The sequence below is a fragment of the Panulirus ornatus genome, chromosome 18 (genome assembly GCF_036320965.1).
Source record: "Panulirus ornatus isolate Po-2019 chromosome 18, ASM3632096v1, whole genome shotgun sequence".
In the NCBI taxonomy this organism is placed as follows: Eukaryota; Metazoa; Arthropoda; class Malacostraca; order Decapoda; family Palinuridae; genus Panulirus; species Panulirus ornatus.
In genome coordinates, this window is record NC_092241.1 from 48,699,762 (window position 1) to 48,723,917 (window position 24,156).

General features: G+C 43.3%; 1 protein-coding gene across 3 annotated transcripts in view; it reads right to left on the reverse strand.

Moving 5' to 3' along the window:
- The window catches only part of LOC139755057 (uncharacterized), a 180,179-nt gene extending 156,966 nt beyond the window's left edge, over positions 1-23,213 (reverse strand). For 2 of the 3 annotated variants that reach the window (XM_071673110.1, XM_071673103.1), the window contains exon 1: positions 22,963-23,213. The gene's annotated coding sequence lies outside the window, so the exon portion shown is untranslated. The remainder of the gene's footprint in view (positions 1-22,962) is intronic. The other variant, XM_071673109.1, reaches the window with a different exon arrangement.
- Positions 23,214-24,156: the final 943 nt, after the last annotated feature.

Sequence of the window (24,156 nt, forward strand, 5' to 3'; positions counted from 1 at the left end):
AGAGAGAGAGAGAGAGAGAGAGAGAGAGAGAGAGAAGACCTGCAGTAGCCCAGAGACCAGGATGCAGCAGCTTTGGCCAGCGAGGGCCTCCCTCCTCCTGACAGCCGGTCACTGAACTCGCGAGACCTAACTAACTAAGGCTTTCAAAAACAATCAGAAAATACCAAACACACGACAGCTTAACGGCCGGTCGTATTCCGTGGACCACTTCACGGCGGGAGCAGGAAGAGCATGCCTTTTATTGTGGGGCCACACGTGACCCAGATGTAGAAACGAGACACTGAGGTATTCATGCCATCACCCTGTGTCCTCCCAAGATCATGATGCTAAACGTCTACAACGACAACAAAGCATAAATAACGACCGCTGAGTACAATCTCTCTCTCTCTCTCTCTCTCTCTCTCACACACACATATATATATATATATATATATATATATATATATATATATATATATATATATATATATATATATACATATATATATATATATATATATATATATATATATATATATATATATATATATATATACATATATATATATATATATATATATATATATATATATATATATATATATATATATATTCCTATGAGTCCACGGGGAAAATGAAACACGAAAAGTTCCCAAGTGCACTTTCGTGTAATAATCACATCATCAGGGGAGACATGTTTACCAAATGGCGTCCTAGCTTCGTCTCTTCGATGTATATCAACTGACTGTTATATTTCTCTCTTGTGATGTATATATCCCTGGGGATAGGGGAGAAAGAATACTTCCCACGTATTCCCTGCGTGTCGTAGAAGGCGACTAAAAGGGAAGGGAGCGGGGGGCTGGAAATCCTCCCCTCTCGTTTTTTTTTTTTTTTTTATTTTCCAAAAGAAGGAACAGAGAAGGGGGCCAGAAGATATTCCCTCAAAGGCCCAGTCCTCTGTTCTTAACGCTACCTCGCTATCGCGGGAAATGGCGAATAGTATGAAAAATATATATATATATATATATATATATATATATATATATATATATATATATATATATATATATATATATATATATATATATATATATATATATATATATATATATATACATATATATATATATATATATATATATATATATATATATATATATATATATATATATACAACATAGCACACATCCATAGTGACAGGGCATGTACGCTTCGAATTATCATTAATTTCTGAAGAAGGTGTTCAAGATCTTTCGGCTATACACTTGTATAGATACCTATACATCAAGCACATTTTAAATGACTCACTCCCAAGAACCCTCCAACCAATCCCCTCCCAGATTTATTTTCACCTCCCATTATCTTTTCCTCCATTGAAAAATCAATCATGTTTGTGGCCTCATCTCCATCTAACCAGCCAGCCATTTCACGAGATACCAACAACGGAAGCGACTCATTACGGGTTATCAGCGTCTCAACACGGGACATGGACTCATGTGACTCATCTTCGAATCATCCTAAACTTACCTAGTAAGAATTTTCGATTGGTGGTTAGTATTTAACATTGACGGTATTAATGTCCCTGACAGCTGATTAGGCCTGAATCCCGAAGATAACCAACCTACCAACCTTTTTAACCCTGGCAACTGATTAGGCCTGAATCCCGAAAAAAAACAGCCAACCAATCTTTTTAATTCATTCGTTCATCCTTTTAACTTACCCTCCAATCTGTTCCTCGGCAGAGATATTTTTACCGTTGACCAGCAAAAACAAAGAACATTATGTGTATGACACTTGGCGGGGATTCTCTATGTGTTTGTGCCCATGTTCTGTTGACCTTCAAGTTCTTCGTCCAGAAGGAAAACGGCAAACTCCCAACGGCCTCGTTTGACAATTTTACGAGACAACCTATCTGTTTGTTCTCGACTCCTGCACACTGCATTTTTTCGAACGATGCTTCCTGGTGACAGACTTAAATTTACCATCACTAGCTCTCTAACTTGACGACCAAGCCATATGATTCTGACATATAGTTTAAGGCCTAAATATGCTAACATAGGGTCATAATGTGCAGTAATTCATCCACATTGCTCGTGAGTAACGGATGAATGGGTAGAATACATCTGGTCGTGGCGCTTGCCTGGCGAAGATCTGATCGGGATGGTAGGTTGACACAAAGGAAATAAGCAGCTGTGTCCCTCTCTGTTACTTCCTGGTCTGGCAATGTTACGTGATGATAGTCAGCGACGTGAAACTTAGAGACAGGTTGGCAGAATTGTGTAAGAGTATGTTTGAGGAAGTTCGAATGGGATTGCAAGTAGTGTTAAAATTTCACCAGCTTCAAACTCTGCTCTGGTAGAATTGTGTTGTGTTCTGCTGTCGATCACGTTGTGGTAGATGATGCGAGACGTCGAACAGAGTTTGAACAAGTTGGAGGGAAGTCTGTGATCTCGAGATGAAACTATACAACAGAGATATCGTTGCAGCTTCTGATAGCTTCGAAGTTTTTGATGACGCTTTAGCGACATCGAGAACAGTCAAAGAGGAGAAAATTTAGCATCGAAATCGCGGACTTACCCGAATATGGTGGATGCCCTAACCTAACACTCGTATCAGAGCAATAAACTCGTAGCTGACACTGATCGTGTTCTTTGAATAAATGAAACCAGATGCTAAATGTCACGGCAGGATGAAATGAGGTAAGCATAAGTATTCTTGGCTGCAATAATACTTAAAATGATCATTGCGGTTTGAAGGAAAAGCATACCCTTTAATATGGCAGTTCTCTTCATTTCTCACACAAGGTTTTGATAATCTCGGTATAACAAGCTACTTAAGGATAGATTTGTTTAATTTCTTTCGTAGTAATAGATACAAACTTGTGTACAAACATCTACTTTGAATGAAGTGAACTTTTTCTACAAAAGGACTGTAACATGTGGAATGATTTACTGATCAGAGTAACTGAAATCAGCACCAAGGATACGTTAAATGATAGGCTTCATGAATAGGTATTTCGTTTTAAGTCCACGACTGACATTATCTACGCTGCCTAAGTTAACAGTTATCGAAGAATTTATGGTTATTTGGAGAGAAAAAAATCTGCAGTAACACCTGCTATCGTCACTTGGTGGTCGGGGTCAACGATGCAAATTTTGAGGAAAAAAAATGAAATGCCAAAGCATCATTTCTGTCGAGTTCAAAATGACTAGTAATTTCACAGGAAAGGACTGAAAAGTGATAAGTTAATTGAAGGATGAAGATAGACGACGGACGCCTAGCCCGCACGGTCCTCCCCTCACCGTTCTACCAACGAAGTCACGTCAGCTCTGAATTTCTCGTATCCCACTTCCCTCGTTTAGTATTCTGTCTCCTTTCAATTCGATATAGCAACCGTTTACCCCACACATCATCACCTATTTAAGTATTAAAATCCCTCGTTTCGTTAAACGTTTTTGGATTAATCACACTGCTAACCATTTTTTTTTTTTTTCCCTTAGATCCATAATACACAGACTTTCCATGATATCCGTCATTATTCATTAACCTCATATTTTCATCGACTAATATCTATATTTTTCTACCTTATCCTCAACCATGTGACTTAGCAGCCTACGTTCTGATTAACTTGTCCTCTAACCTTTATATTTCTTGGTCATCTAGACTAGCCTTCTCTCTCGAATGTCATGGTTTCCCAAACCCCGGACTTCTATAGGGCTGATTCTTTAGTTATCACCTCTGAATTTTCAATTCTTTGTTTCTATTCTTTATGTTACTACTCTTCGTCCACCTACACTCAAGGCTTCCCCTGCCTTATTTTAGATCGAACGTGGCTCTTGGTCAACACATCGTCGTCTGCTTAACGTTCGGCATTGTCCGTTAACCCATATGCCGAAGTTACGCTATATTACCGTATATTTTCCATTCTGCTTCTGCCTTTGCTCAAAAACTTGCAAGGTTTCTTCCTGCTGAATAATCTTTATAATTTCGTTACTACATATTTGCTTTTCTGTTTTTCTTTTTTCCCAAAAAATCTAAATTTCCCACCCTACGTCACCTAGCTCCATGTTGTTTCTCCGACTTCCACGAGCTGCCAACAATGGTTACATTTCACGGAATCTTCTGTTTCCCTCCACTCATGCCTTTCGTACTCTTGTATTCCCCTTTGTTATCTAATTTGTTTACCCACCTCGACTACTTACTTCTCTTGTACATATAATATCACGATCCGTAAGCTACTATTAATTTCATATACGACCTACTTAAGTGCTACGCTCTTTGTTTACCTTGGCGCTGGTAATGGCGTGACTACTCGAGAGAAGTTTTTTCTTTTCCTTGCACTTCATTCCACACCACTGAACTTTATGGCCTGTATTTTACACCCACATAATTCCTCATGGCTATGTTACCCTCCCTTCACATAAATCTATAAGTAAAGCTACACCTTACCCTGGATGGATTTATTTCTCTGCTGAAAAAAGTAGCATTATACAACACGCAAGACAAGTGAAGGGGGCCAAGGAAAGCGCCGCGGAATAGTGTGTTTGGTACATTTTGATCATTCTCAACTATAAGGGCACAGTACGTGCATCCTCAGGAGTCAGTTTATCAGTGCATCTATTTAGCTGAACAGCAAAGTGAACCTGAAGGAAGTTGGGTGTTTTAGATTCCTGGAAGTAGACATGGCAGAGGGACTTACCATGGATAATTAAATGAACCACAGAGTGAGGTTGGGAGGAGGCATAGGTCGCGGATGCATTGTGGAGTGTGTGGAGATCGAGGCCACTATGCGTGAGGGGAAAGATGGGTGCGTTATATGATACAGTAGTCCCGAAGGCCCTGTATGGATATAAAGCGCAGAACCTAAATGAAAAAGCATGGAAGATGGTGAATATGTTGAGAATTATATGCTTCAGGTCAGTGGAGTGAGGAGCGTCGGGTCGAGTGTGAAATGAAGGGCAAGGTAAGGTACTCAGAAAGGGATGGTTGAGAGCTGAAGATGGTGCGCTGAAATGCTTTGGACATGTGGAGGGGTTGACTAAACGGGTATACGTTTCAGAAGTGAAGGGAAAAGTGGAGGGGGAGACCGAAGATGAGATGGAAGGATTGTGTGAAGGATGTTTTGAGTCACCGAGACGTGAAGGTGTTATAAGGGTGTGCATGGGAGAGAGCGAACTACAACGATTTGGTATACAAGGGGCGACGGAATGTCATTGTGCTGAAACAATATATATACAAAGCAGTGTAGGGAAAGAAACAAACATCACACTGTTCACCCTTCAACTGTCATCAGTCACACAGCAACTACGCGAAGCAGATGCTTGACGTGTATTACCTGATCTAGCTAATGGACGGGACACACAGACAGCCAGTCCTCGGGAGCAGAAACGAAAATAATATCTACAAAAGAGAGGAAGAGAACCAACACTACGGCGCAGGATAAGGGGTCAATTTTTTAAGTCAAACTGGGAGCGTTGATAAGTGACTGTTTTTGAACTCGACTCTTTAAGTAAGAACTTATAGCTAGAACCCAACTAAATGTGAGAGCAGAACTCTATACAAGGACGAATAGTTCCTTGCCATAATCGGAGCAACTGTTCAGAAGAGACGAATTATCGCCATCTGAACTACAGAACTACAGAGCCATCAAAGAAAACGAGAAAGTTGTGAGGGAGTTTAGAAAGAGAAGTGGAGGGAAAACAAGGCTTTAGAGGGATTAAACTTGACTAGGGTGCGACTACATCACTAGGAAATCCTCTGAATTTATAGAGGCAACTGTGATGAGACGAGAAGCAAATCGACCAAGAGAAGATGAAGTGGATTCAAGGATTTGTTGAGTCATCAGCGTATGAATACATTTGGTTAATATATGGGAGAAAGAATTCGATGATCAAAAGTAGGATACTCAGAAGACTAAGGGACACCAGTGTTCTTAAGCAGCGCGGGTTTGGTCGGTCCATCACCGATCATGGTGATAACCTGGCCAGAAAAGACGTTAGATATGAGAGAAAAAGGGTAACAGATGCACACACCACGCAGTCCTTAACCGAGCAAAGATGTCCTCTTAAAAGCATAAGAAAAGGATAACAGAGTAAAGGCGCTCTCTCTACTCTTCACTCCCTTTGACAAAACAGTGTAGGAAAAAAGTGGAAGGAATACCTTGCAAAACAAACATGTTTGAAGGAAACACTTATAGAAAAGTCACAGGTCATGCATTCCTTCACTTTTTATTACTTTTAGGGTACATAAAAGGTAATAATAAACTTCAATCTACAGCCTCGCATCTTATAACAGAGTGAGGAAAGAAAACCAAGAGGGGAACTTGGAGAAGACCCCAGTACCAAACTTCGTCAAGAAGTCTTCAGTTTCCCACCAAGTCTCTCGTACAAGATGACCGACATGAGCAACATCAGACGGGACATCACCGTTGGATCGTCTTGCGAAACCCATACTGTGAAAATGCTTCGGGAAATGGGAGTTGAAGTAAGATTCGAAGATTTAGAAATCCTTTGAAAGTCAAGAGGAACGGTGCGATAATCAAGTCAGGCTGTAACGATTAAAGTTTCTATAAAAATGGGAACATTTTGGCTTTCACGCATAAAAAAAAAGAAGAGCAAGCAATGGGTCATGTTCTATAGTACATTCCCTCAGGTTAGGTTATATCACATGTCACTAGAGGAAGATCAGATCGAATCGCCCCCCCAACCCAACCAGATAGCGACGGTAGGGAGACGGGTCATGGGGGCTCCTCACATCTCGATCTCAAAACGGCCGGTCACCAAATCACGTCACCACAAGTCTCTTACAGAAGTCACCCAAAGAAATCAATTGGATTTTACATGAATATAAGACCCATCCGAAACAAAATAGCTGATTAGTTTTGTTTTGGTAAGCGGTGAACACGTTGTGTGTTCAAATTAGACCAGAGTTTTACAAACTTAAGTAAACGTCGCCTATAGACGACCTAGTCAGTTTAATCTTCTAAAACCAACTGACAAACTGTCTAAGGTGTAGAAAGTGAACCTGCTAGACTTATCAACTTTGTCGAAGACAATTTTCTCTACCAAACAGTCACCGAGCCGACGAGGGAAGCTAATATACTTGATTTAGTTCTTGCATCCCAGGAGTTCTTAGCAACTATTACCCGTGATGGAGAACATCCTGGCACTTGTGACCATAACATGGATATATTTGAATATCAAAACCGACTCCCTTAAAATCAGCATCAGTGCCCGTAGTTTTAAAAGGGCGGATTCTAATGGGTTCCGCGACGCATGAGTCTCATCCTTGTTGGTTTACGCCGAGAGGAATTATGGGCCAGTTTTAAGTGTCAATTTATGCACCATCAAGTCACATTCATCCCCATGCACGACAAAAACAATAAAACCATCAGCATACCTGAATGGTACTCCCAAGATATTGCAAGAGCTGTACGGCGTAGTAATTAAAATTACAAGCTTCATACAATCACACAATGACCCAAATATTGCAACGCAATATGACGCAACCAGAAGATACGTGAAAATCCTTATCAAACAAGCCAAGAGAGCATACGAAGTGAGTATTGCATGGGATAGTAAATCATAAAAATGTATCAATATGTCAATAATAACAAACATAAAAGGTGTAGGCTAAGGCCTCTGGTAAACGTGGATGGAGAGCCCACGTTGGATAATAAAAACAGCAAAAACCCTGAACAAGAATTTTGACAGTGATCATTAGCATTCACACGATACCAGAATTTATCGTCGCAGTTAGAGAATTATTAACATACAGATAAGCTGAAGACTACTAAGATCCTGGTTCCAGATCGTTTCTATCCACGAGTGATTAAAAACGTCAAACACGAAATTACCGGATCGTTAACCTATACTTTCAATATATCTCTCCAGGATGGAATAGTTCCGCAAGACTGAAGACACGCAGACGTCACTCATATATATATATATATATATATATATATATATATATATATATATATATATATGTAAAAGTATGCCGCGAATTGCCTGCCAATTACAGTCCTATTAGCTTCACCTCAGTCATATGTAAACCTTTGGCGTCGATAATCAGATAAAGTCTCCATCTCACATATAACACTTGACCACATAATTCACACAACTCGTTCTTCGTAACTTTAAATTCTCTACAATATCCCTGCCATTTGGCCAAATCTTTCCCTAAACACTCATTAGTAATATTCTCTCTCACCTTGAACTTGTCGTAATGTTTTCAGACTCCTCTCATTTGCTACTTCGTTATCATCTGCCGCACACTAAGTCATAAAACATTATAATCTGCTGCACACTAAGTCATAAAACATTACAATCTGCTGCATACTAAGTCATGAGTCACAGTTATCATCCATACTAAGTCATGAGTCACAGTTATCATCTGCTGAACTCTAAGTCATCGAACCACAATGCACCGCAAGGAACAGAGTCCCTCGTTCATCATTCAGTACAACATAAATGTCTGATAACGATATCTGTCACTTACATGATGGATACACAATGTTTTCCTATGTCAGCTTGTGATGTAGCGCTGTCATATGGAGACAAAAGAATATATGACCAAGAACGTTTATCTCTGGGCTAAGGAAGATATACCACAGTTCAAATAATAACTGGTATGTCGACCCAACACCGACCACACCATAACACTTTACGAGGTAATATTGGAACATTGTTTACAGCTCGAGCGCCAGCTGCCAAAATGTAAGTTCTTTTAAAAATATCAGTGTCCGAAGATGACGATATATAATGGAATTAGATATTGACTCTCTTTGTTATTACATAAACATATACTAAAGATACTTAGTTTTATATGACAAGGAACAATTAAGAACATTTTGCAGAATGGGAAGAAACTGACGAGCACTTGGCAGTGTTGAGAGCTCGCCACTATTTCTGGGTCGTCAGCGTAAACTATACATTGCTATGCGCCCACCAGACCTTGAGTATGCCCACCTCAGCTGTGTGCGCCTCGTTGAGCCAAATTGTGGCTCTAGATTCTACCACACACGCTCCAACTTAAAGTTTGCTTCCAGCTTCAACTATATGCTTCATTTTCATCCATAAGCTCCAACCTTACCTATTTTTCTTCTATTTCAGTCATAATGCTAACATCTCAATCATGTGTTCGACCCTGACCCATTCGTTTCACCCTCAATCATATAACTCCCACTCACTCTCAACCAAAATTCACACAACTCTCAAGTGTATAATCCAACCTCAGCCACTTCATCCTAAATCCAGCCATATAACTCGGCAGCACCACACACACACACACACTCATACACACACACACACACACTCCACCTTTACTTAAATGCGCAGGAACGAACATTCAGACGGACAAGGATGATACCAGAATTAAGAGAGCTGTTAAAGCAAGAGGCCATAAATTCAACCCCCATGGAATATTGAAGAGTAAGGTTTGACATAATCGCACCCGTCAAGTTTCTATGCCAGTTTGATGTCGACGGCAAATGGTTTGTCGAAAGACGTAAAGACAAAACAACCACAGGCCGTGTTGTTAGAAAAGACGTAAGCAAGTACTTTTATAGTATGAGATTAGTCATGAAATAGTGGCTGTCGACGGTGTTAAAAAAAAGTATGATCGTAGACACAGTCCAAGAGAAGAGATCCCACGAAGGTAGAGCTCACAATATATCATACACGTGTACACAAACATGCACATACATACATACATACATACGCCGAGCTGCATTACCAGATAGGGTATCCCACCACCCTAATTATTTAAAGCCTTTAAGTCGTTCACAGATCATACACTTACAAAATGACGGTATTACAATAGGAGGCAGCACACAGTGAAACATGGTGAGGAGAGCAACAGGGAAGACGCGAATCAGAATTGTTCAGTCCAAACTGGCACTGCGTAGATCGCCGGCGAGCTTGGTCTCGACTGGGGAGATTTTCTTTTTTCTTTTTTTTGTAATTTTGAGGCGCAATGCAAATAGGCTATTATCCCTAGTTATTTGTTGGTACAGAATGAGGCCAACTGTAGTGCATACACCAACCAAGTTCAGGCAAGTTAGGTACTGTTACCACAGCAGGAAAATACAGCTGATGTCTAACCCCCAGACAACCTATTCAATGCCAAACCAGCATGGGTGCAGAAAAGAGGAAAGAAAACGGGGAAAAATCGAAGGGATATTCTTGAGACAGCAAATTTGACATAAGCTTAATGACAATACCTTGATGAGGATCTGGAAGTTGGGAATTTATGAGGGTTTTTATAAGTAGGGAAATGATCGCTCTTATTACCCTTATTATGGCTGTAGCGGGAAAAAAGTACATATTTAGGAAATAACACTCAGGAAAAGGTAAGGAAATAAGAGTATACTGTCAAGGAGTATGAAAAGTGCCACAGAGAATAATATAAGCAGTTTGGCAGGTCTGGTGGCTGGTGTCCCATCCTGGGTTTTAAGGGGGTCACTGTCCTGGCAAGTACTTAGTGGGATACTCTCACCCGACCGTATGATGATGGTGTGTGGGTGGAAGCAGATCCTCTTCGTTGAACCACACTGGAGACGGTGTAACGAATGTGTCGGAAGCTCAACGGTCTTTTGTTTATCTTTTCGTAGATGAATCTAACTTACACTGGCCTTTAAATCAGACCCAAACAAACCAAAACGAAAAATCTGATTCAACTAGAACGACATAGTTTTGTAAACTTAAATCACTAGATATAGAAAAACTAGTTGCGGGAAATGAATGAATTTATACGCACTGTGAATCCTCTCGATTCTAGTATCGTTTCATAATTACTAATCTACAAAATGTCTAATTATCTAACCAGACCACATGCTATGGCTTGGGGACACATTCTTCGCACTTGACAAGCTTGAGTGTTTACACATTGGCCTGGCTCCACTTGTAACCAAACCAAAGACACACAAATTACTTGCTGGGTCGTAACCTACACACGCATGGACAGTAACGTGATATATAACTTACAGAGGTGGGCTAAAGGCCCTATGTATCTAGTACAGGAATACAGGTACATGCAATACAGGATAGGTCCGTCGATGATTGAGCAAAATATGAGTTCGGTTCTGGGATGAGGTGAGGGTCACTTGTAATCAGTAAATAGCCGCACAGCAATTGCTCGTCTCAGAGAAATTGAAAAAGAATCGACGGTAAAACTTATATGTAAAGTTACCTCGTGAAGACTTGCACAAAATAATGTCTTAAGGGTATGTGTAAAGCTTCCAATAATTTCTAGCGAACACCTCTAGATTTCATCAGGAATTCGACTGCAACATAGGCCATTTATTCAGCTCGCATGTACGAAAGTGTCATCATACAAACAGCCGGAGACACTGGGTGACATTGGTCGTGATAGAGAAGAGAGGAAGAGCAATGTGTAGGTGGCTTCAAGTGGGAATAATCAGAAATACCCAGAGGCTTCTGGGCCGCTCTGAGCCAGCCAGCTAGCCAGCCTAGGTTATGTAACACTCGCGCCAACCTTGGAAGCCTTCTCTCATCCATCAACGGACCGGTGCGTTTGGCCAAGGGGTTTTGTCTTTTATCACAACAACTTCTATATGACGTTCTTTTATTGAATTTTTTTTGGCGAATCAACGTCAAGATTCTGCAGAGAAGCAATCGCGTTCCACTATGATGCAAAGCCTCGTCTACCGCAATTCAATCGTCCCGGTACGACGCAAGCATCGTGTACCTTAGTTCTATCATGTCCCAGTATGACTCAAGTTTCGTGTACCGAAGTTCTATTCAAGTTTATGTTTATTTGATGCACTTCCACCGTTTGTTGACCTTCACTGCAACTTTTTATGTACAAATGACATTTGATTCAATTACACAAACCTAACTATAGTTATTACTTGTTTCTTGCGTGTTAGATTTTGTCCTTCCTGTCCGGAAGCTGGAAAGTTAGATATCATAACATTTAAGCTGTTCCTTCCCCGAGCTGAGGAAGTCAAGCTTGTGTAGACAGTGGCTGACCCCAGCAGCCTGACGCCGCCGCCAGACACACTGTCTTTGCGGAATCAAAGTGAAAGGTGCGAGTGGACAAGTGATATGCTCACGGCGCCATCTGCAACAGCTTACTTTTGAACACTGTGACTACTGGAGAGTATATTCATTTGTTTATTCAACATAGAACACTTCCTATGACTTCCTAACGCGACTATATAGGACTGCTTCTCATTAAGGAGAGACGTCTGTAGCGTAGTCTAAAGGTGGCGTGTGTGCTACTTCATAAAACAAAAGCTGAAGCCTAAACTGAAAAGATGATGTTGATTTTCTTACTACTGTGAGTGAGGAAAAATGATCAAATCAGTGACAGAGTCATTAAGAGAGTAGGGTAATTTTAGACATACTGGCGTGGTTCTACGTTACATAGGTAACGTCTAGAGAGCACACGATGCTTAATCCTAACATAGCAACATCCACTTTCCAACGAGATCCTGAGGGGACTCCTTACGGCGGCTGGGGTGAAATATTGTTGGAACCTGAGGCAGTGTAGTGTTACCAGGGAGGGAAACATGGAGCGACCCTTGAACAGGAACTCTACGACCCCTAAGGGCCACATCGTCGTGTTCAAGGATCGTGCCGCACGTTTTGCCCAAGGATCGTACCTTCGTACTAACAAGGCTCATAAAAAAAAATCCGAACAACATCTCTTTCTAAACGATGGAGAAGACCTAGCAAACTGAGTGGAGGAAATTTCAAGAGGCGGAATAAGCCTCGTGACCCATCCGAGTTCTGGTCCGAACCTAACAGAACTACAGTAGCCACCCCCGGGTCACTTACGTCGTAGATACAACATCAGCAGGACTATAGCACAGACACCCCCTTGCCCTGTTCACATCTACGGTAAAGAATTGTCAATTTCTCTAGCAACATCTTAAGGTTCTTATAACTTTTATGTACATTGCATTCTTGAATGCGCCACTGCCCACGGGCTGGACAGGAGGGCGCGATAAATTCGACGCTTTTTACATCAAAAATCATAATCAGTCAGCCATCTCGTTGTGTTGGTGAAACATTAGTGGAACTAAATGATTTGGGTCGCTGCAGTTCCCTGATTATGTGGAACAAGAACAATACCTGAGAATTATATCTAAAACTAATCATATCTAAGGCATAAATTCAGGTGCATTTATATCCTCTCAAACATTCGTGATCTCGTAATGTGTGGAAGGCAGAAAGGCATAACACTTGAAGAACTAAAATGTTGGACTTAGGGCAGTGCTTAGATGTGATTCCAAGTCTACGCCCTGAGTACTGCATATCAGAGAGAAAAATATATATATATATTATTCACCTTAGACGAAATCAGAGGCATGAACACTACCCATCAAGACCTCTCACCATTTCCGTAACTTCACTTGTGAAGCATAATTCATACCAGAGCTACGATCTTCCATGGACCAGGTCCGGTAACCCAAAAATTTGACCTTCGTGAGATCACGCTGCCACCAAACGCCCCAAACCAAAACATTGCGCGGGGAGACTAGCGAGCGTCCCAGCTGGCCCGAGAGTAATGGTGGCCGTGACGTTAAGATACAGAGGTTACGAGGGTAATAGTTATGTAGCTTGTTGTTAAGCTTAACACGAGCCTAATGCCCGGAACTAAATGGTGCCAGACCACTGAAGGTATGTACACAACATTAGCACCAAGGACTGCCACCCGTCTATGAGTCAGGTGTGGAAAACAGGCTGTCAAGTTTATCCGCTTTTGCCTGTGTACCTCCAAGACATTTTGCGTCGCATTAAGCCTGGTTTGGTGATGGCTTTTTAACTATTTTCCCATTTGCGTGATTAACTATACAGTAATGATCATGAGCATAATGATATCAACTATGTTGATAATGTAATATTAAGTGATGAAAACTATTTAAAAAGAAAGAAAAATAATAATAATATGATAATAGTAATAGTAATGATAATAATAATGATAATAATAATAATGATAATAATAGTAATAATAATAATAATAATAACAATAAAGTGTCGCATTTGTTTCTGGTTTCATTATTGATTTATTTGGTAATATCATTTATGTTATTGTATCATTAAGACTATCAGTATCTGTATCAGGACGAATATCATAATTGTTTTTTTTTCTCCCTTAGATATCCACTGCCAGCAGATGTTGACAACATTATCTGGGCGAGATGTTGGCACCTTGGTCCTGGGGACACCTGGGTGGTTGTGTCAGCTTCCCTGTCTGAACACCCACGTAATTACACACACACACACACACACACACACGTACACAAACCTTGCTTATTTTAGTGTGTGTGTGTGTGTGTGTGTGTGTGTGTGTGTGTGTGCCCATAGCAGTGAAGACATAACATATACACAAGGTTAAGAGACGGGACAACACGAGCGTAAAACTCTCTTCCCGAAACACACAAATAGTAGTCACACATAACAGTGAAACACACACACACACACACACACACACACACACAAACACAGTTAGTTTTCCTCATTTGTATCCTTTTATACGTGTCTATCTTACAGTATGTCTTACTAACCTTTCGTCTACGTGTTAACCTCACTTGCTCTCTACGCCTCATGTGTTCATCTGACCCACGTGCTCATCTTGTTCATGTCGATCATATCCTGCCATGAACTCACTCTACCTCGCATGTAAACCTTCCCACGTCTCCCCTTCCCTCATGTGTGTTCTGCCGCTCACAGTATCCTTTGTATTGTCATCCTCTCTAGAGTGGTTCCGTCAACCCTTAGAATGATCTTTTGTGCTTCTCCCACTTCTAATGCGTTCCTTTCATTATCCCCCATAAACCATCTCTTCCCTCACGCTATGGTTACCCTTATTCGCTCTTTGAGCCTTTCCTCTTCAGACTTGTATATCTTTTTGAGGGAATTAGTTTAGGTGCTCTTCTCTGAATTCGCTCTAATCTCTATCCAAACCTGGATCAGGAGGTTCGGTGGCCAGAACTGGACGGTATATTCCAGATGGGTGTGTAAAACCAGGGCGTTATAAAGGGTGATTATTGTCGCATTTATTTTGTAGTTTACGTTTCTAGCTTTCAAAGCTAATTTGCTGTTGCATTTACTGCATGCAGATGGGCATTGTTTCCCCTTGTTGAAGGTCATGACTGATCGTCAATCAAAGGTCTTTTTCTTCTTTCATTTCTGTCATATGGGAAGGAAGAATGTAACGGGAGGGTAGTACGTGGGAGGGGACACTTGGGGAGGGTAGAACATGGGATGGGATACTTAGGGAGGATAGCACATGGGATGGGACACTTGGGAAGGTGGCAAATGGGATGGGACACTTGGGGAGGATAGCACATGGGATGGCTAGGTGACATGAGGACTAACGGTTTATGTCGAGGTTGTCTCGTGGAGGACAGTAATGAATCCATTGTTTCCAAAAGAATTTTGATGGAGACCAGAGAGTGAAATACAAAGGAGAACAGAAAAGGGGGGGGGGGGAAACTTCAATGGGAATAGGGAACAATGAAGAGAGGGAAGACTTAGTAAGTCGACAACCACCATCCTGGGTCTCCTCCTCCGACTCTAAAGTCACACCCAGCAGGAGGGATTTCTCCCTCCCTCTCCACCTCCACACACAATGAGACACCAAGGAACGTAAGTCAACATCTGAGGTAGTTCCGACAGCCGTCTTCGGTCCTGACTGAAGATTATGAGTCATGGCGTCACAATTAGCAATGAAGATCAGAGATGAATGATACACGTTGAAGATATCTGCCATTAACTATATCTCTTGATGAGTCTGCGGTCGGGTTCACACGATCGCGTCAACTTTATATCCTCAGTAACCTTGCAAGCAAAGTCTCCAAGGTCATGGGTTACTGCTCCAAGGTTAAAGGTCAGTCGTACACGAGAATATACCAGCTTTCTAGATAATAGTGTTGTTTAGATTGCTGAACCTCTGCCACTGTTTGCGTCCGGGTAGTGGCAGCTGCAGGGAAAGAACTGGCATTGGCTGTCATGTCTACGTCACTGGCAACAGCGGCATATCTGTAGCCCAGTGCTGGAGCTGAGAGGCGGGAGGGTGAGCGATGTCTCAGGGTGACATCTCCCCCGAGGCCAGTACAGGCCTCCGACCCCCGTCAGCCTCCCCCACCTCTTCATTCCTGACACCTTCCTTCACCCGCCTCAAGTTTTGGTTCATCTTACAGTTTATCTTCCTCCTCCTCTTCAGTCCAACTCGTTCTAAGTCCTCCAAGTGGTCGCCTCTCCTCGTGGTATCCACTCGAAAAACATTTTAAGATACCTTGAGGATGACGACGAAACATCATAAACATATTTGTGTCCCAGGAACAGATGAAAAGAACTACGTAAGGCAGAGACGCTGTGTCGTGTCCTCCTCCCTCTATCTCATGGGGTCTCCTCTGCTCGGCACCTATCGCTGTCAGTTACAGTTTCGATTTCAATTTTCCTTAATCGCAAGATATGATAAGTACTTTAGGTTTTCCAACTTGGATTATAACTGAAGCCTGCGGGGCGAGTCACCGCGCGATGACGCCCGCGAGGTGAGGGACAGATCGCAGGTCCTGCCAGCAGTCAGTCGCTGATGACACGCCACATCCGGCCTCTCCGGCCGCTATTTAGTCCTCCACACACACTTAAGCTGTTGATCCCGCGCCAGGACAAACCTCGAGTGATCACCACACACACAAACACACACACACACGTCATAAGAACTGGTCTCGATGTCGGATGAGTGTGAGGGGGTGAGTGCGCGGAGGGTGAGGGGTGAGTGCGCGGAGTGCGATACTGTTGGAAGACTTCCAGAGTTCAGCTCAACTGAGAGAGTCGCACCGTGAAGGCCACCCCGCGAAGACCGCACATGCACCGCCATAACTTGAAGTTCGCTTCAGGACCAAGTCGCTCATGGCGGCTCTCGACGTAAAGGCATGAGTTTCAAGAATCTCTCTCTCTCTCTCTCTCTCTCTCTCTCTCTCTCTCTCTCTCTCTCTCTCTCTCTCTCTCTCTCTATCTATCTATCATTTGTACTATTTGCCTAGGAAAGTGGATAGTGGTCTGGTTACGTGATAGGAGGCAAAGAGTCGTTCATGAGTGGGGGAATCATCACCGTGGTCACCTGTTACTACTGGGGTCCCTCAGGGATCCGTACTTGGCCCTATACTTTTCATCATCTATATCATCGATATTGACGCAAGGCTGAATAACCTAGTGTCCAGATTAGCAGACGACACAAAGATCGGCAATGCCATAGTAACTGAAGAAGATAGGCTGAGGTGACAAGAGGCTCTTAATAAAATCGCTGAAGGGTCGAGAAAATGTCAAATGCCATTTGATGTCAATAAACGTCAGCTGTTACAAGTAGGAAACCTCAGCAAAAATTCTATTATGAACTGATGGACAACAAGGACACCCTTTCTGTGAGGGATATAGGGGTCCCTGTCTCCAACAACTTCAAATTCTTTCAGCAGTATAACGAAGCTGACAAGAAAGCAAATAGGATGTTAGGATTAATGAACAGAAACTGGTTTAATCTTCAATCAGTCGTGCTTTTCTGTGTGAGGTCTTCAGTATAGGGGTATCTTTCAGCTGCAACGAATCGTAGAATCTTAGTCTGTAATCTCTGTAAGTTCAGCAAGCTTGATTTGGAGACGAGGAACGTTGGAATAAGTGAGTAGGTTAGGGCAGGTATTATCATGTCTTTGACGAGGCGTAGTTTTTGTTTCTATGGAAGGTGTCGGAATCTGTATAGACTGCTCAGATTCGCTTTCCCTTGTCGATATCATCTATCATCAAAGATCCTGATGTTAACGTGTGATCCAGGATTCTGTAGCAGCTCTTCTCGTGCGTTGCCGTGGTAACTTCTATTATTATATCGTTGGCTGTTATTCTTAATAGCGCCACTGACGTAGGGTCTTTCAAGTTTGTCTCCTTTTTTTTCCCCGATCTTTTCGAGTTGTGGTCTGGTTGCCTCTGCCTGTGCTAAACGAACATGTTCTGGGATTTAGTGATTCGAGACGACTATTTGAGTGGCGTCATCGACAGAGAAGATTTCTCCTTCACAGAAATAAGAGGAAAGACGGTATAAGCCACTGACATAAGAGATCACCTGTTCGGTTCTTGGCCTCCACGTAGCCACAAGACCACAGGGGATAACATCCCCACCTGAAAGTCCTCCAAGCCTCCCACCTCACCTCACCTCACCTCACCTCACCACAGGCTTCTACAAGCTCTTGTTCCTCAGGGCGAACTCGTCGGCAGGTGGGTACTTGCCCAACCCGGGGAATGCGTACCACATGAGCCCAAGGAGCCGAAGAATATCCATGGGATCTATAAACAGTCCGGACTCATGGGTAAGACGTGTGCATGCTGTGGAAAAAAACATTTACTGAACCAGTGACTTCTAAATCCCGCCCGTGAGTCCGGACTTTTTCAGTCGCCCTGTACATGAGGGACTCTCTCTCTCTCTCTCTCTCTCTCTCTCTCTCTCGAGAGAGAGAGAGAGAGAGAGAGAGAGAGAGAGAGAGCAGCAGCAGCGTCAACTAATCTTGGCGACATATAGAGTGTGGAGACGTTTATGGCATCTGATATTTATCTCTACCTAAAAAAAAAAAAAAAGAAAGAAAGAAGTTAAAAGTACCCTTAGATAAGAGGGCACACTTCACGTTTTGAGCTGAATCATGTGTCACTGTCAAAACTCGGGAGAGAGAGAGAGAGAGAGAGAGAGAGAGAGAGAGAGAGAGAGAGAGAGAGAGAGAGAGAGAGAGAGAGAGAGAGAGAGAGAGAGAGAGAGAGAAGGGCTTGTAAGTGTTTGTTTCTCTGGCATGGTGGACCCCAAGGGCTTTCTTGCTGCCACGGCTCATGCCCAGGTGGCAGGTGGTGGTGGTGGTGCTAATGCTACTGCTACGGCCGCCCCCGCCTTGCCCCCACCTCCACCACCAGCAGAACCATCGGGAGAGGGACGGAGCGTCAAGCCACGGGGTCTAATAACCAGGAGGTAAAGCTGTGTGTGTGTGTGTGTGTGTGTGTGTGTGTGTGTGTGTGTGCGTAGTCACGAGTCGTCATCTCACGGAGAGGAAGTGGTCACTCCTGGGTAGCGTCATGGAGGCAACAGGCGACCACTGTACATAAAACATCACCGCTTCCTCACAACACATCCAGTTTCCAGAGTATACTGATCACCTCCTCCTCCTGTGTATCACCACTTCGTCTGTCACTCACCAACCCCTTCATACCACCTCCCCTGTGTGGATCGTCACCTCACGATTGACAACACCTCTATGATACCATCGCCGTGGCAGTAGAAATGCTTATCACTTATGCAGACGACATGTGTATGAGAACCAACTCGCCACAACAGGGACAAGAAGACCTCCTCAACCTCTGCTGAGTCCTCACTGTGGTAACACACTCGCCATCTCAACGCACAAGACTAAGATGCTCATTACTGATGAGAGAAAGATTGGTGCTACAAGCAATCCACTTCCACAATGGCGCACCTGAACAATGTCAAAGCCATAGGGATTTAGGTATGACATCAGACTCCCTTGCGATGACCAATTGTGTTATGTTACTAGCCTGAAGGAGCGCCTCCATCGCTGTCTTAAATCTCTCAAAGCTCTTGTAGGTAAAATTACTGGACCTGTTATCCACTGCTATGCTCTATGCCTGTCCGATCTTAAAAGCTACTTCCTAAAACAACACAAGTCTTACGAAATGACGCCCTGATGACCATCCTTGGGTAAACCATGAACATGAGAAATGAATATACCAGAGTGCCCCTCTACCACTGACTATATAGGCTTTCATTTCACGAGGGTCACGAATTGTACGAACTCTTCACTGACAACTGACGCACTGGGGGGGACGTTCTACCACAGTATCTGGGCTTCCCAAGGCTGTAAACCTTGATCATTATAATCAATCATACCCATACTACTATGTGTCATGCTCTATGCTCTACTGTCCATGCACTGGTATGCTAACCCAGCCACTGTGATTTTTATTGCTTTATATACTACTCTCCACTGTCTACAAATGTGTGCTGACCTTACCATACCGTGTGTTGAACACACGGGGCGCTCAGTCAAAGCTAGAACTTGCCTCGTCCATCACTCTGTTTCTCCGTACATTTAGATGCAGACCCAACGAGTAATCTGTTTGTGTCTTTGCTCTGAAGGCATGGTGCCCACCCTCCACCCTCAGCCTCCTTCCTGCGTGACCAAACTCATACATTACTCAACCCTGTCGTTTACTGTGCTGGTGTTTATGTACTGAACACACACACACACACACACACACACACACACACAAGGCCTTCAGCCCACGTCAGGAATTTTGCCTCGTATTCATAAACACTTTTGTGTACCTCTGTATACTCAAGGTTGCCCTCCCTCCAGTGCCTGCGGTGTCTTGTCCCCTCCACGTACGTGGGGAGGGTGGTAAATATAGCGGTTATGTTAACTACTCGTGCCCATCACCACCTCAGGTGTTATCACTGTAACTATGTATGACCTACTCTTATGTATCATCACCCCGCTTGTATCGTCACCCCCTTTGTCCATCATGTCTCATGTGTCTCACTATTATCATGTATCATCGTACGTGTGTGTCTTTAACACCTCCATGTATCATCGTCTAGTGCGTAACGCCACCTCTCTGTATCACCATCAGTGTATATCACCATTTCTGTGTGTTGTATCACCATCAGTGCTTATCACAATTTCTGTGTGTCACTGTCTGTTGTGTATTAGCGTACTTATGTATCATCATCCACATTCGTTACCATCCCTTTGTGTCACTATCTCTTACGTATTACTATACTTATGTATCACCATCCACATTCATCGCCATCTCTATGTAGCACCAGCCTTATGTATGTCACTATATGTATCACCATATATGTCATCATCAGTTTATTTCACCATCTGTATGTGTCTCCATCTTCATGAATCACCATGGGGATACATCACCATTCCTATGTATCACTATCTCCTGTACGTCAACGTTCATATGTATTAGCATCTCATATGTATCACTATCCTTATGTATGAACACCTCTATGTATCATCACCCCACCATCCTCATTTACAGTATGTATTACCTATGTGTTACCAATCCTGTGTATAATCACCTCATATGTATCAATTATATATCATTATCCAAGGGTATTAACACCCATATGTATCACCACCTTATGTACATCATCCTTATGTATATCATCGCACGTGTATACAATGATTTTCACATGTATCAAAATCGTTATGTATCACCATGAGTTTATCATCAACTCTTGTGTCACCAGCCCTATGTATCACCATCCTTTATGTCAATATCCATTATGTATCACCGCTTCTTATGTATCATGAATATGATTAATCCATATACATCCCTCTGTGTGTATCACCATCCCTATGTATCCTCACCTCATGTATGTCATGTATATTTGTATCGCCAGTACATGTATATCACCATCTCTCTGTATCATCGCCAGCATGTATTCCCTTCCCATATCAATGACACACTCATCCCCACCTTCATGTATCGTTCATATGTATCATCACCCACCGCTTTTCCGTAAATTCATATGTATCACCTCAACTCTCAACCACATTATGTATATCATCACCCCTCATGTTTCACCATGTGTATCCACTCATATGTATCACCACTCACGCGTGTCACCACATTATGTACATTAATAACCCCTTATGTATCATCACTTCCAATGTATCACAACCCTGACAGCCTCACCCCTTATGTGTTAACATCTTGCATGTATCCTCATCTCGTATGTGTCACTATTTTGCGTATTACTATCTCGTATGTGTCACAGGTCTGTTATCCTCATAAATGTGTCATCATGTTACTGACACTAACCAACCGTACTTCCTCATCCGTTTTGTGTCATGTGACACCACTGCCTGTGACACTGGGTCTATGAGCATTCCCACCTCCTGCGTCACTTCCGTGTCACAAGCTCCCGTCACGAAGCGTCACTAGAAACAGAGCGTCACCTTAAGTGTGTTCATATCACCTTCACACCAAGCGTCACACGTGCATTCTAGAAGTCCTTCACACACACACACACACACACACACACACACACACACACACACACACTAGCGAAGCTATAGACGGAGGGTAGAGAAGTCATTACGATCTCCTGTCGATACAAAATACGTCAGAACTACGACACTCACCCATGCATTACGTCTCAGGAAACATCCCTCACGTCGGAACTATTAAAAATACGTCGGGCTGTCGTGACTGACCTGACTAATCATTGATCAACGGTAACACTGACCTGACTAATCATTGATCAACGGTAACACTGACCTGACTAATCATTGATCAACGGTAACACTGACTTGACTAATCATTGATCAACGGTGAGTAACACTGACGTGACTAATCATTGATCAACAGTGAGTAACACTGACCTGACTAATCATTGATCAACAGTGAGGAACACTGACCTGACTAATCATTGATCAACAGTGAGGAACACTGACCTGACTAATCATTGATCAACAGTGAGGAACACTGACCTGACGAATCATTGATCAACAGTGAGGAACACTGACCTGACTAATCATTGATCAACAGTGAGTAACACTTGAGTCGTCAAGATCCACCTTGATCAATAGGTGATGTGTGGTTGACACATGGCGATCAGCGGGTCATGACTCCCGGGGAGCCGCCAAGAGCACATGGGAATGTGACACTGGTCAGCTGGCCGCCCGCTGGCATGTTGCACCTCGTTTTCATAGCATTGTTTTGTTTACCATTACTGCGCTGCATGTGTGTGTGTGTGTGTGTGTGTGTGTATTTTCGCTACGCCTCCTACAGACACATCCACATTACACTTGGGAACACCTGGGGGCCACAGAAGCTTAAGGGGATCTATCTATTAGAAATCTCACTCGGGTCTACTTCGTAGAAAAAGAAGGATTTGATCTTAATATACGAAAATAAAAAATGGTTAAATGTTCCAACTCACTGTGAGGCTGGGGAGGTGGGAGTCTTGAGAGAGATCCCTAGGCGAAGACACGCTAGCGAGGCACTGAGGCCAGTGGGAGGTGGCGAGAGAGAGAGAGAGAGAGAGAAAGGGGGGGGGGGCCTTGCAAAGGGGCGTCGTTCTTCAGCCTCGAGGCGGCGGCGTTGGTCGCTGGGGGAGGGTGGTGGTGGTGAGGGAGACTAACGCGTCGGAGAGGTGGGTCGGTCGGTTCTCCAGCAGCAGCAGCAGCAGCAGCGGCGGCGGCAGCAGTCAGCAGGCGGGGGCACCGTGCCAGCAACGCTCGCGGCTATTTCCGTGGTGGTGTGCGTCACTTCCCAGGCACGGCAACCAGGTGCCGCGCGGCGTCTCTCTGGTTATCTCACGCTCGATGGCCGGGGGCTTTCCATCAAAATATCTGCCCCTTCACGTCCATAACTCCCGTGTTATAGGAGGGTCAATGAGTATCAGAGGAGAGGTAGGACCTGCGTAAGTCCTGGGGGGGTGTGTGAGGTGGTATGTGGGTGTGTTACGACCCCGTCTCCTCCCAGGGGGCGGTCGGAGCCTCACACTATCGGCCCCGCGGAAATAGATGTTTGATTCACCTCAGTTGTATGGGCAGCCGCGACGTGCGCTTGGATGCCTTAAGCAGCCTCATCAAAGAGGGTACGAAGACATAAATTTCGTCCCTTCGTGACACTGCTCGAAAAATTGATGAATCCTTTTGTTCCTTCCTCACATTCCACAAACGTAAAGTCGTCAGGAACAGGCTAGTCTCTCTCTCTCTCTCTCTCTCTCTCTCTCTCTCTCTCTCTCTCTCTCTCTCTCTCTCTCTCTCTCTCTCTCTCTGCAGCGAAGGGAACGAGCGAGTGGTGGGTAATAATGATGCCAGGAATAACAGCAGGAATGATGTCATTCCGCGTTTATGGTATGTGACGAACGTCATGCGCAAGATACGAGCGACCACAGAGAGAGAGAGAGAGAGAGAGAGAGAGAGAGAGAGAGAGAGAGAGAGAGAGAGAGAGAGAGAGAGAGAGAGAGAGAGAGAGAGAGAGAGAGAGAAGACATCAGTCAGAATAGGAACTTTGTGTACAGAGGAAAGGTAAACATCGCCCAGTCTACATAAACAGGAAAATAGCAAGAAATGAACCATCTTACTTCCCCTCCCTCACCTCTCACTTCTCTCATCATCCGTCCCTC